The 13,075-nt window shown below is 37.4% G+C and overlaps 1 protein-coding gene across 1 annotated transcript in view; it reads left to right on the top strand.

The window, feature by feature from the left end:
* Positions 1–13,075, top strand: part of CUNH8orf34 (chromosome unknown C8orf34 homolog) — a 378,334-nt gene that overhangs the window by 95,905 nt on the left and 269,354 nt on the right.

Raw genomic sequence — 13,075 nt, 5'->3', positions numbered from 1 at the left:
TTGTTTCCATCTGACTTTAAAGTGGTGAGAGAAACTGTTTTTTGAATAGGGAAGTTGTGAAGATACAAGACCTTCACATCCCCACATAATGTATCTCTTCTGGTGGCTGTGATTGAAGGGCCTGAGGGCAGCATCCTTCTCAGTGCATTATATTCAGGCCCATCATCTTATTTCTGGTGATGTTAAACTCAGTCAGTTGGTTAAGGTGGTGTCTGTCAGGTTTCACCACCGTAAAGTTAATACTTTGCTTTTTTGTAGCTAATAAATATATTAGGAGAGATAGATTGAAAATATCATGTTTCTTTTACGTACTTTTACCCAGTAATTTCAGCATCCATTGGTAAATCTTGCCTAAAATAGTTATTACTGGGGTTTTCTAAAAGATAGTTTCTGTTTTTCTCATTCATTGTAATTCTTAAATTCATTGTACAATTCATTGTAATTCTTTAATGGAAAGAAGGAAAAATTGACTTATAACCACACCCAAAATAACAGGGCCTACTCACCTTTGCTTGTCACTGGTCATATTTCTCTAATACTTAGATATGTATGTGAACACGAATGTGGATATATGTGGCAATATGTATATGTAAATATGGATGTGAATGTGAATATAGATATAAGCATTCATCTTTGAATATTGATATAAAGAGAATAAAATACATGTCCCCAAATGAATTCACACTGATTTTTCTTGGCTTTGAATATGCTAAATTTGGCAGATTAAATTTACTTAATAGCTTTTTCAAGAAACCACAATCTAAAAGGGACAGATTTGTTGAGAGGTCTTGCTATTTCTCTTCTACCTACATTTTCATATGCCTACTCTCTACCTGGGTCAAACACACATTCTAAAACCTAGCAAAGTATCTCTAAGGATTTATGTTTCAGAAGTATGAGGTAGCATTATTAGTAATTATTGCTTTGGAATGGACTAGTGTCCATCAGAGTAAATAATTTTTCCCTAGAATGCCTTGTGGGAATAAATACATGTTTATATATAAATAATTAATAATTTTAGGAAACTTTTCTGGAGAATGAAAGAAAAAATAATGCACTTGTATTAACATTTATTATGTTATTCTGAATTCTCCTCTGTTGGATAACATCTCATTTAACTATACTTTAGTCACACACTTACGTATACACACTGATATACAAATTGTGTCTGAGTTTATAATTAGACTGTAAATTCAGTCATTGTTAGGAACACATTTTTTAAAGTGTCAGTTTTTAAATATTATGTGCACTCTATGCTGTCTTAGTTATGTCCTTTTTTGAGACCATAATGTATATTATGTAAAATAGATGCAGGCGCTGCCATGGGAAATATCATTGATCCACTTACTGCCACTCACTTGCTTCCAGTTTTGAGTATACCATTTGGCCTCCTTCCTCACATTTCCTCTTCATTAAAACGAAGTAATTTGTTCCAGATTGCCATCAAGAATCACTTCAGTTTTCACAATTTCATTTTAATAATCTATAATTTATATTCCAAAGTTACAGTGTATTCATGGCTTATAGATTGTGGTTCAGCCTGCTTTCTTTCTTCTTTTTTTTTATGATTTTATTTATTTATTTGAAAGAGAAAGAAGAGCACATGATCAGGGGCGAGGGAAAGAGGGAGAGAGAGAAGTAGACTCCCTGTTCAGCAGGCAGCCCTTCATGGAGCTCATCCTAGGACCCTGAGATCATGACCTGAGTTGAAGGCAGATGGTTAACTAACTGAGCCACCCAGGCGTCCAGCCTGTTTGCATTCTTTCTAGCTCTTTGTTATCCTCACTCTGTTCCTGCATTGTGACCTTCAGTATATTGGAGTGTCTCTGGTGTATCTTCCCTTCATTGTTTTTCATCCTTTTATCTCACTTCTGATTTCCTTCTTCTGTGGGACAGCTTTACTAATATTCTCATTCCCTATTGTTTCCATCCTTCTGTCATGTCTCAGTGTGAAATTCACATCTTCAAATAAGTGCTGCCAACCTTCAGCTTTTCTTCCCCAGTAAGGCTGGGAGCTCCAGGGAAAAATGGCTCGACCCTGTTGGACACTACCCTACAGATTCTTGGTTTTCAACACTGTTACTTACCTTGGTCAGTCCCTCCTTTCTGTACTCTTCCTGCAACCATCAAAAACCCACACAATAACCTATACACCCCTATTTATTCCCTGCCTCATGTTTTAGCCATTAGCTTGTCTCTGACTTTATAGAAAAACTTAATTGTAGAATGTGTAGATGATGTTCCCCTTTATCCATCCTCATACAAAAGTGCATCCACATCTTTCCTCTCCTTCTCCTTCCATTATCAACAGTGAAGGTGTTTCTCACATTTAAAACCAAGCTTTCCACCCATGATCTTGACCCTTGTCCAGTTCTCTGAGATATGATTCCATTAATTACTTTGTCTTTTCTGTACATGGAAATCTTTCTAATTCCAGTCCCACTAATATTAGTTTGTTTTTTCTTCAAAAATTTTATTTATTTATTCATGAGAGACACACAGAAAGAAGCAGAGACATAGGCAGAGGGAGAAGCAGGCTCCCTCCCCTGCAGGGAGCCTGATGTGGGACTTGATTCCAGAACCCTGGGATCACGACCTGAGCCAAAGGCAGACGCTCAACTACTGAGTCACCCAGGTGCCCCCATACTAATATTAATTTTGTGACTTTAAGAAAATGTTGTAACCTCTCTGTGTTTCAGTTACCTTTTCTCAAAATTGCAATAGTAATGGTACCTATTTCTTAGAGTTTATGAGAAAATGAAATGATGTGTCTAAAGTGCTTCCTGTGGTGCCTAGTATATAATAATTGCTACTTAAATATTAGATATTTTATTTCCATTACTGTCTAACAAACTACCACAAACTTGTGGCTTTAAAAATACAAATTTACTATCTTACAGTTTCTGTGGCTCAGGTATACAGGTGCGAGTTAGTGGAATGCTTTACTGTGGGTCTAGGCCAGCTGAAATTTAGGTGCTGGTTTGTGCTATGATCTTATCTGAGGCTCCAGGATCTCTTCCCATGTTCATTACGATTATTGGCCAAATGTAGTCCTTGTAGCACTAAGATCCCTGTTTTCTCATTAGCTTTTGGCTAGGGTTTGCTCTTAGAAACTAGAGGCCATTGTCAGCCTCTTGCCTTGTGATCTTCTTGTAATGGTAGTTCCCTACTACTTTATTGAGTCCACTGGGGAGCATCTCTCTGAAGCTTGACCTTCTTTTGAAAGTCTCACCTGCCTAGGACAGGACCATCAGGATATCTTTCTAATTTACTCAGTGAACCAGTTAGTAACCATGTCAGGAGAGGGATATCCTTTCATATCCGATCGTGCAGACTTAAAGAGAAAGGATTACACAGGTGTGTACCTTGGGGGCCATCTTAGAATTCTGTCTACTACATATATTATTAGTATTACTACTGTTTACCCCTAATAGCCTGTAACATGTTCCAGCTATGCACAGCCCAACAGAAATGTAATGTGAGCCATTTGTGTGATTGTAGATTTTCAAACAGGCACATTACAAAAAGGCAAAAAGAATCCTATGAGATTAATTTTCATAAAATATTTAGTGTAGTCCTCTATATCCAAGTTTAACTTCTATTCCATATAAAAATTATTACTGGGATTTTTTTTATACTGAGTCTTCAAAATCAAGTACGAATTTTAATTTACATCACATCTCAATTTGAACTAGACACATTTGAAATGTTCAATAGCCACATGATGAATGGCTACCATATTGAATACCACAGCTCTCATTAATGTTAAAAACAAACATACCTGAAAACTCCTCTCTTGAGTTTGAGTTACCTCATGGCAGTATCAGAATTCCTTCTTCTTTCAAAAAAGTTTTCAAAAGAAATAATGAACACTCATTATTTCCACTTGCTCATCTTCCTTTCTCCCTTCAATGTAGCTGTGCGATTACACCTGTCATTCTATTGAAACCTTTCTCATTGTGGTCAGCAATTGGATCCACATTGTCAAACTAGATGAACACTTTTCCAATACTCACCTTACAAAATTGCTCTGGTAGTTTTAACACCACTGATTATTCTGTCTGTCTTCAGACTCTCATCTTCTACTTTCTGGGACCTTGCTCTTAATATTTGATCCTCTTGGATGTCCTTCACACCATTTCTTGTAGGTTTCATTCTGGTGCTCTTCCTTCTTCCTGGTCACTTTAAATGCTGTTCCCACATGTTATCCTTTGTTCTTTCAAATGCTCTCTGCTTTCATTGTCATTGTCCCTCATAGTTTTAACTGTAACCCCTGAAAAGCTAACTCAAATGAATATATTTTCCATACGGACTGTTTACAGTTTATACAAAATGTTTGGAGCGTATCTGCACGTGGATATCCCACTGTCATGCAAAACTCAGTATATCTAAGTAGATCATACATCTTTCTTCAAATGTGACCTTTTTCCTGCATACTTTTCTTCAGGTGATGGCACCATTGTTTACCAGTTCATCCCAACTGGACCCTTATAGACTCCTTTCTCTTCCTTGCTGTTCATAACTAATTAATTACCAAATTTTGTTCATTTTTCCCTCAGTCTTGGGTTTGATTCTCTTCACCCCTGTTAGTACTCCCTAGGTCACATTTTTTTTTGAAAGAAGAAGAAGGAGTTCCTCCAATCTCTCGCTGCGTTCATTGTGGTAAGTCTAAAGTGGAAATCTGACACCCACTTCTTTCAGATATTCAGTGTTTCCTTAAAACCTCATAGAAAGTGTTACATGATCTGACCCTTAATCCTGTCTCCGTATCATCTCTCATGACTAGCCATTTATGCACCAGCAACACAGGAGCATTTTCACACTTACTGAGGTTCTTCTGTTTCCTGTATTTGCTTATGCTGTACCCTGAGATCTCACCCTCACTTCTCTCAAGTGCTTCCATTCCCACTAAGTTACTCCTATTCCTCCCTTTAGCTTCAGCTCAAATACCACTTCTTCCAAAATCCAAAATGATCTACTGTTGCTGACCTTCTCTGGACTGGATTTGGTGTCCCCTTTTTATGCTTCTGTATTTTTCTCTGAACATACTTACTTGCTATTATCTGCTTTTCACTAATCTCATTCATGGTTCCAGAGCCACTCTGCCTTGGACTTCTCCAGCATGTAGCACATAACCCAGCTGTGATTTGCTCAGTGGGTGCTACCTGTGATTCCATTTCTTCCTGGTCCCTCTCCTCTGAGACATCTCCCTAACTCTTTCTTCACTGCAGATCTACTTCCTACTTCTCTTAAGTGTGGGCCTTTGATATCAGGTTACATGGGTTTGGTATTTGTAGATTTGATTTGTTTGCTGAGCTCTTTGGCTTTAACTGTGGCTTATCTATTGAGGGAGTTATGCTGAAAAATAAATAGTTAAGTGAGTAGGTAAATAACAAACAAACTAAAAGCAAGGGTACAGCAGTTCCATATTATATGACATTGGTCAACAGAATGTTTTCCTTAGCAGAGTTCTGATTCCAGGGTAGCAGGGCTTCCAGCATTTTCCAAGCCTAAGGCTTTTGCAGCTTTTGGCAGTTTTCTCTGAAATGAGGCAGCAATAGGATGAGTATCTTTAGTCCATCCAGATATCAGTCTACAGATTGCAGCCTAGGAGAAACTCTGGCTGGAACTTTTCCAAGGAAAATAGCCCAGCTGTTGAGAGGACAGAAGACATATATTTATGCTTCGTGACTGGTAATAGCAATCTGGACTCAGCCAAGAAAAAAATAACAAATGGCTTTTTTAGTTCATCAATCATGAACATACCGAGAAAGTCTTGTCTGACAAACAGCCTGAGGAGTTAGAAGATGACAGCCTGTGAGTGAAAATGGAAGCAGATAATGCAGAGTTCTTTGTCCATTCATTGCCACGTAGATTTATCTAGTCTTCATACATTATAAGATGGTTAACACATGCACCCAAACCTCAAGTCATATTTTAGTAGGAACAATAAGTGTGAAAAGAAGAATTTCAAAGTCTTGTAAGGTGCCTTTGGAGGGCCTGTGGGAGTGTAGAAGAGCCTCCAACAAGGAGGTTTATGGCCAACCTGATGGAAACTTTATTGAATGGAGTCTAGAAGGATGAAAAGGTAAAGCTAAGGTAAAAGGAGAACGGAGATGTATCATGGGGAGAGGGAGGTGCCTGGCAGAGAGAGAAGCATGTGTGTAAGAGGAAAATTTTATATTGTTGATGCATAAAGGATTAAGTGATAAAGGAAGGCTATGAAGAAGAAAGTCTAGGTGGCAGGGGAGCGGGGAGGGGGGCGACTTCTGTGCTATAGAGATCTCGTAATCAGGTCATCATCCCATGCTTTTGAGTAATCACTCTGGCACAGTGATTATAGTCCTTGCCTTAAGCAAAAATGAAATGAAAAGAGGCTGAAAAAGCTATGGGATAGAAAAAAGAGAATGGGCTTAAGAAAATGTAGATTGTTGTATGACTAAGAGTCCTTGGTTCATATGAGGGAAGGGTGCACATAGAGAGAAAAATATGTATTTGTTTTATTTTTGTTTATAATTAAGGTGAATGGGTGCTCTCTCTACCTCAAATAAGAATTCAAAAGGGTTTGGGAGTGAAAGTGGAGTTTTGTTTCACACTCTAGTTTCAGATACTGTTGGTACATCCCAGTGGTATGGATAGCTCTTTTCTGGTTCCAGCAGTCAAGTACGTACATATCAAAGTCACCTATTTGGAAAAATTGGGCTGGGGATATAGATTCGGGAATCTTCAGCACATAGAGAAAGACAACACACACACACACACACACACACACACACACACACACACCATCAGCATTTGAGACACAGGTAGACAAATGATCCAGCTGAGGAGACTGAAAAGGGTGGGATGAAAACTAAGATAGAATTTTCATAAAAATCAAAGAGGAGAAAATATTACAGAAAATATTCCTGAGGTGTCTGAACTGGCAGATAAGTTTATAAGAAACAGATGGAAATCTATTCCACTGTGAGTACAGCTATCTCCAAGCCCTACTTCCATTGTTTACTGCTGTGGGATTTGTAATAGTGAAAAATTGGAAATTAAGTATCTCTTATTAGAGAAATGGATAAAGAAATCATGGTACATTCACACAGTGGTACACTGTAGAGCCATTAAAAATGATATAGAAAATACTAATATGAAAATATAGTTAAGATAATGCTTTAAGTAAAAAGCAGGTAATGAAAGTGTATATATTTCATTTTAATTTTATCTTGTATATATGCCTATATTGACATACAGTATTTATATGCATGCCCATACATGTGCACAAAATTATGTGAAAGAGTTCACAACCAGCTGTTATTTGTCTGTGAATGGAAGCTTGTTTTCCTTTCTCCTCTTATTATATTTTCCATTTTTTTTTGTTGGTAAACAGGTATTGGCTTGATAAAGTGAAATAAAATAGGCATCTTTTTTTTTAAAGATTTTATTTTTTATTTATTAGACAGCAAGAGAGCACAAGCAGGGAGAGTGATAGGCACAGAGAGAGATAGAAGCAGACTCTCCACTAAGTAGAGAGCCCCATAGAGCTCAATTCCAGGACCCCAGATTATGACCTGAGCTGAAAGCAGATGCTTAACCGACTGAGCCACCGAGGTGCCCTAGAATAGTTATTTTTTTGTAGTAGGAAAGATTCCATCTGATTACATCTCAGGATGTGTATACAGAATAGTTTCAGGAAGATCATGAAAACAGATGCTAGTAGATAGGAGATGGAAGAGTGAATGGACAGTAAGGAAGAGAGATAAGGAGTATAAGCACTTTGAAAGTTTTGATGAGAATAGGAAAGGCATGAAAGAGAACACAATTAGTGGGGGAAGGTAAAGGATGTTGGAATTCTGAGTCATTTTGGTTTGGTTTTCTTTTAGTTTTGCGCATATGTGCGCATACATATGTACATATATGTGAGTGTGAGAGAGAGACAGGAGAGGAGATTACAGAGAATACATAGGCATTTGTGTACATATGTAATGGGTTTTAGGTGATCAGAGGAAACCAAAAGAAAGAACTAGCAGAGTCAGAATAGAGGAGGAAGGTAATAGATGGAGCAAACACCAGAGAAGGTAGATGCGGATGGAGTCAAGAAATAGGTGTGGAGTTTGCTCTTCCTGCGAGAAAGAACACGTCATCCTCTGAGATTAGAGAAAACAGTATAAATGGCTTGTTTCAGGGAGGATAAATCAGAACATCTAGCGAGTTTCAATGGATAGTTTCAAAATTTTCAGGATATTACTAGTTGAAGTTCTTTAATAGTGAGCACATCCTTTACATCGAAGAGATGGGTAGGGGCCTGATGAAAATCCTTAGGTTTGGAAGTGTCCATCAAAGACTGAAAGAGCCAATAAGTAAAGTATAAAAATTGTTATGGGGTTCTAGAACAAGATTCTGCAAACTCTGACCAGGGAGCCAAATCTAGCCTGTGGTCTGTCTTTGTGGCCCAGAAGCTAAGCATGTTTCTTAATTTTTTAAAGGTTGTTTAAAAAAAGAAGAAATATATGGATATAACATAGACCATATGTGACTTGAAAATCCTAAAGTATGTACTATTTAGCTCCTTACAGAAAATTTTTCCAACCTTTTTCCTTGGTAACCAAATTGAAGATAGAATCCCTCATTTTGTGGCAGGAATTCTCTTTGCTGTGAAGGCAGCCACCAATCTATCTAAAAAATATTTTAATTGGCAAATGGTCAGGGCTACGTCTGAAGTATCAGTAATGTTCATTTTGTTGATATGTGTGATACTTCCATAGGTATTTGCTTTAACACTATGCATTATACTCAGTAGTATTCTGGGACACTAACTCTAAAAATAATCCTTAATTTGTAGCATTTGCCAATTTCTATTGTATAAATACTCCCAACATGGCTAATTTCAGGCTACTAATGTGACATTACTGAATGAGGATTTGAGAAGAAATGTGCAGAATAGGTTGTCACAAGCCAGTTTGGGCCAGTTTGGGGTTTTTTCCATAGGAAAACAAATTTTGGAGAAATAACTAGTTCCATTTCATATCATATGAATTTTCCGACCTACTCTCATGAAATTAATTACACTGACTAAGCTGTAAAAACTTTTGAAAAGCTTCTAATTCCATTTCTTGTAGCTACAATTGAATTTGAACCCTAGGGCTAAGCTGATACATGGGAAGATGCACATCTTGGTGAATCAGATAGCTCTTGTTTTCTTGATGGAGCACAACTCAAATTTGGGAATGTGAGAACTGTATTTTGGCATAAATTTCTGATACCATTGAGGCCTCTTTGGAGATTGTAATAAATGGAAATGCCCATAAGCTGAAGTGCACAAATGGAATCCATCCAGATAGGCTTGCGCTACAGCAGAATCCTGAAGCCACCTCTGACATGCATGATTTGCCTCTTTATCTAGAAGAGAAGGTTAGTTTCTGAAGGCACTAATTTTCTCCAGTTTCTTATAGGCAGCTTACTTCTATAAGTTAGACACCATTGCTACCCTAAGCCAAGCCTCTTTGGCTACTCTGATAGGGCAATGTTTCCTTTAAGGTTTCAGTTTGACTTTCAGGAAGACGAAGTATGCCAGTATGCATCAGGAGTCCCACAAGTTAAACTCTGAGCCTTCGTTCCTTACCATATTGTAGCAACCCACTATATTTCTTCTGGCATCTTTTCCAAGGTATTTTATTTTCTGTTCCTCCCTTCTTCTCACCTTCTATAAACTTAAAAAAATATAACCTTATCATATAAGGTATTATGGCTCTTAAGAGTTAATGAAATGGCCAAAAATTGTAAAAATCTCTTCTCAGGAAATAGCCGTGAATGCTCTGCTAGGCACTAGGAGAAAAATCCTGGCTCCTCCATATGAATTGTTCTCATTAGGGCTTCATGCTTCTGTATAGGATCATTCTTTCAACTGCTTTTAATCAGTTTAAGCTTTTTTTTTTTTTTTAAAAAAGGATTTTCTATATTTATTTAAGAGAGAGAGAGCACAAGCACAAGTTGGAGAGGCAGAGGGAGAAGCAGACTCCCCACTGAGCGGGGAGCTCAACTTGGTATGATCCCAGGACCTTGGGATCATGACCTGAGCTGAGGGCAGATGCTTAACTGACTTCACCCAGGTGCCCCGGCCAATTTAAGCTTTGATTAAAAATGAAATAATAAAAAGTGAAAAATATCCTAGGTAATTTGATATAAATACTACAGTACTGAAAGAATTATATATATATATATATATATATATATATATATGATAGAATAGAGATTTAGATAATTTAGATAATTTCTTATGCAAAATCATCAAAATACATAAATGTTAGGAAAATATAATAATAGGAATTTGAGCAAAATATGTAAGACCAAGCACCTGGAACAATTAGAAATTCCTTTCCCAAGTGAAGTTTCCTTTTAGTTTGAATTGTATTCTGGGACCTGTCACTTCACTTCATCGTACTTTTTTTTTAATTTTTTTAAAAATTTGTATTTATTTATGATAGTCACACACACACACACACACACACACACAGAGAGAGAGAGAGAGAGAGAGAGAGAGAGGCAGAGACATAGGCAGAAGGAGAAGCAGGCTCCATGCACCGGGAGCCCGACGTGGGATTCGATCCCGGTTCTCCAGGATCGCGCCCTGGACCAAAGGCAGGCACCAAACTGCTGCGCCACCCAGGGATCCCCCACTTCATCGTACTTTAATATCTCTTCATAACAACCTTCTCTTTATCTCCAGTTTCCACTGGCAGATATTTTTGTCTTGCAGAAAAGCTCTTGATACATGCTAAAGTGAAGAGTAATGGACAGTGAATAGAGGATGCAAGGAGCTAGCTCATAAGTGATAAACAAGTACTGTGTACCATGTATTCTGACCATTCAAAAGCCTTTTGACTTACTTGCTAGCTCTTGGCTACATTCTACATGGGTGAAGCATTACCATTATTATGAATAGATTATTCATAAGTAATATGAGGGGTAAAAAATTTAAGGATCAACTGATTGCTTTCTCACAATTGAATGAGAAAACTCATTGTAGGGCCAAGGGCATTCATGCAGAAAGTTGAAAAAAATCAAGAGCGTTTCAAAAATCCCAGTCAGTTGAATCATGTATTATTTAATTCTAAAAATCTAAGTTTTATGACTGTGGATGAGAGAGTTTTGTTTTATATATCTTTTCTCTTTCTCTCTCTTTTTTTCTCTCTTTTTTAAAAAAGTAGATTAAGTCTTTTAAATATTTATTTTAAAACAATATATTCAATTTTAATATTGAACTCATTGGAAAGGAACACTTTTTTCATAGTATAATAAATGTAAATAGAAGCATTTAAAATGTATATTTGGCTTCTATAAACTAGAGTAATGTATTTTAAATCTTCTGTAGACTGTGACACAAACCACTTGATACTCTAAAATTCCTACATTAGCTTGAAATCAGAGTCATTCTAAGTGACATTCATATTTGTATATATATTTAAACCCAAACATTCACAAATGTGTGACTTATATCAGGCCTTTAGAAATGTTTATAATTGCCCAGAGCTTTGGGTTCCCTCATCTGTCTACCTATGCTCCCACACTCTGTATCTGAGTTCACCATACACACCAGCTGCAATCCTGCTCTTTTATGAAGTCTTCTCTCCTTGAATTGTTTGAAGAAGCTGTCTTGGGATGCCCGGGTGGCTCAGTGGTTGAGCGTCTGCCTTGGGCTCAGGGCATGATCCTGGAGTCCCAGGATTGAGTGTTGCATTGGGTTCTCTGCATGGAGCCTGCTTCTCCTCCCTCTTCCTGTATCTCTGCCTTTCTCTCTGTGTCTCTCATGAATAAATAAATAAAGTCTTTAAAAAAAAAAAAAGAAGCTGTCTTTATAATAAAGCAAGTCCTTGAATAATTGTTAAGTTAGGTTTCCCCAAATCCCAACAGTGGTATGGTAGTCAGATTCTCTTTTAGAATAGTGACACATAAAAATTCTCAGTTATCAATAACTTTTACCAAAAAAGAATTTCATAGAGTATTGCGATGAATAATGTGTCTCAAATACACCTGTTTTAGTTTTATCTACAAGGGGAGTTGTCGTGCCATTTACCAAGATGAAGTAGGGCACATTTTTCTACTTTGTGTATATTTGATTTATTAGGTCAGTGGGGAGCAAAAATAATATATAGCAGCCCACAAAGTACAAACATTCTGTACAGACATTCTGTACCTGATCAGGTTAGGGGATTGTTTTACTCAGACTTGTTTTCTTGCTACTGTTTTCAGGTTCTTTTTTCTAATCCAGCCCATTCTTTCTTGGGCTTTATTTATAGCCTGCTGAACTTGGCTTCAATCTGTTTTTATTTCCTCTGTATTTCCTTTGACTTCAAACCTTAGAACTTTCCTTGTCTCTCGGCCTATCCCACACTGGGGTTTGACACCAGCTTCCCTTTACTCTATGCCCCAAACCTGAGGGTTAACTGAGCCTGCTTCAGTGCCTGGCCACAGTACATGCCACCATAGGCACACCATTGTTCAAAAAAAGGAGAAGTAAGGCTTTGGGAGGATTTTGTCTTTAACCTGACCTATCCAGACTGAAATGCCCATAGGGATTCAGCAACTAGCTCAGAAAGTAGGTCTATGCTGGTGATAAAGATTCGCTGTTCATCACCGCATAGAGAAATAAAAATGTCATTGGTATGAATTAGATTATCATGAGAGTGTATTAGTGAAAAGAAAAGACAGCTCAGCAAAGAACCCTAGACATTTCAGGGAAGGACTCCCTGCCCCCAAAGAAGAGGATTCCCATGAAGAAGACAAAGAGAATGAAAGGGAGCACAGCATTTCAAGGAGGAGGAATGAGGTTAAAAGAGCATCACCACAGATAAATAAATTAAGGACTAAAACTTTTCACTTTGCTAACGTAGACCAATTTTAGAGGAGTAGTAAAGGCAGAAACTCGACTGATATACAATGAGAAATGTATAGATGGTTTGAAGGTGAACTTTTGAGGAGGAATCATTTATCCATAGGCTCAAAAAGCTGTCAACCGAAGAGAATATGGGGCAAATTCTTTAAGCTCTATCGTATGTGTTTTCATCTGTAGAACAAGGGAATTAAAATA

This window comes from Nyctereutes procyonoides, unplaced genomic scaffold, assembly GCF_905146905.1.
Source record: "Nyctereutes procyonoides isolate TBG_1078 unplaced genomic scaffold, NYPRO_anot_genome, whole genome shotgun sequence".
NCBI classification, from domain to species: domain Eukaryota; kingdom Metazoa; phylum Chordata; class Mammalia; order Carnivora; family Canidae; genus Nyctereutes; species Nyctereutes procyonoides.
This window is presented reverse-complemented; position numbering and strand designations above follow the sequence as displayed.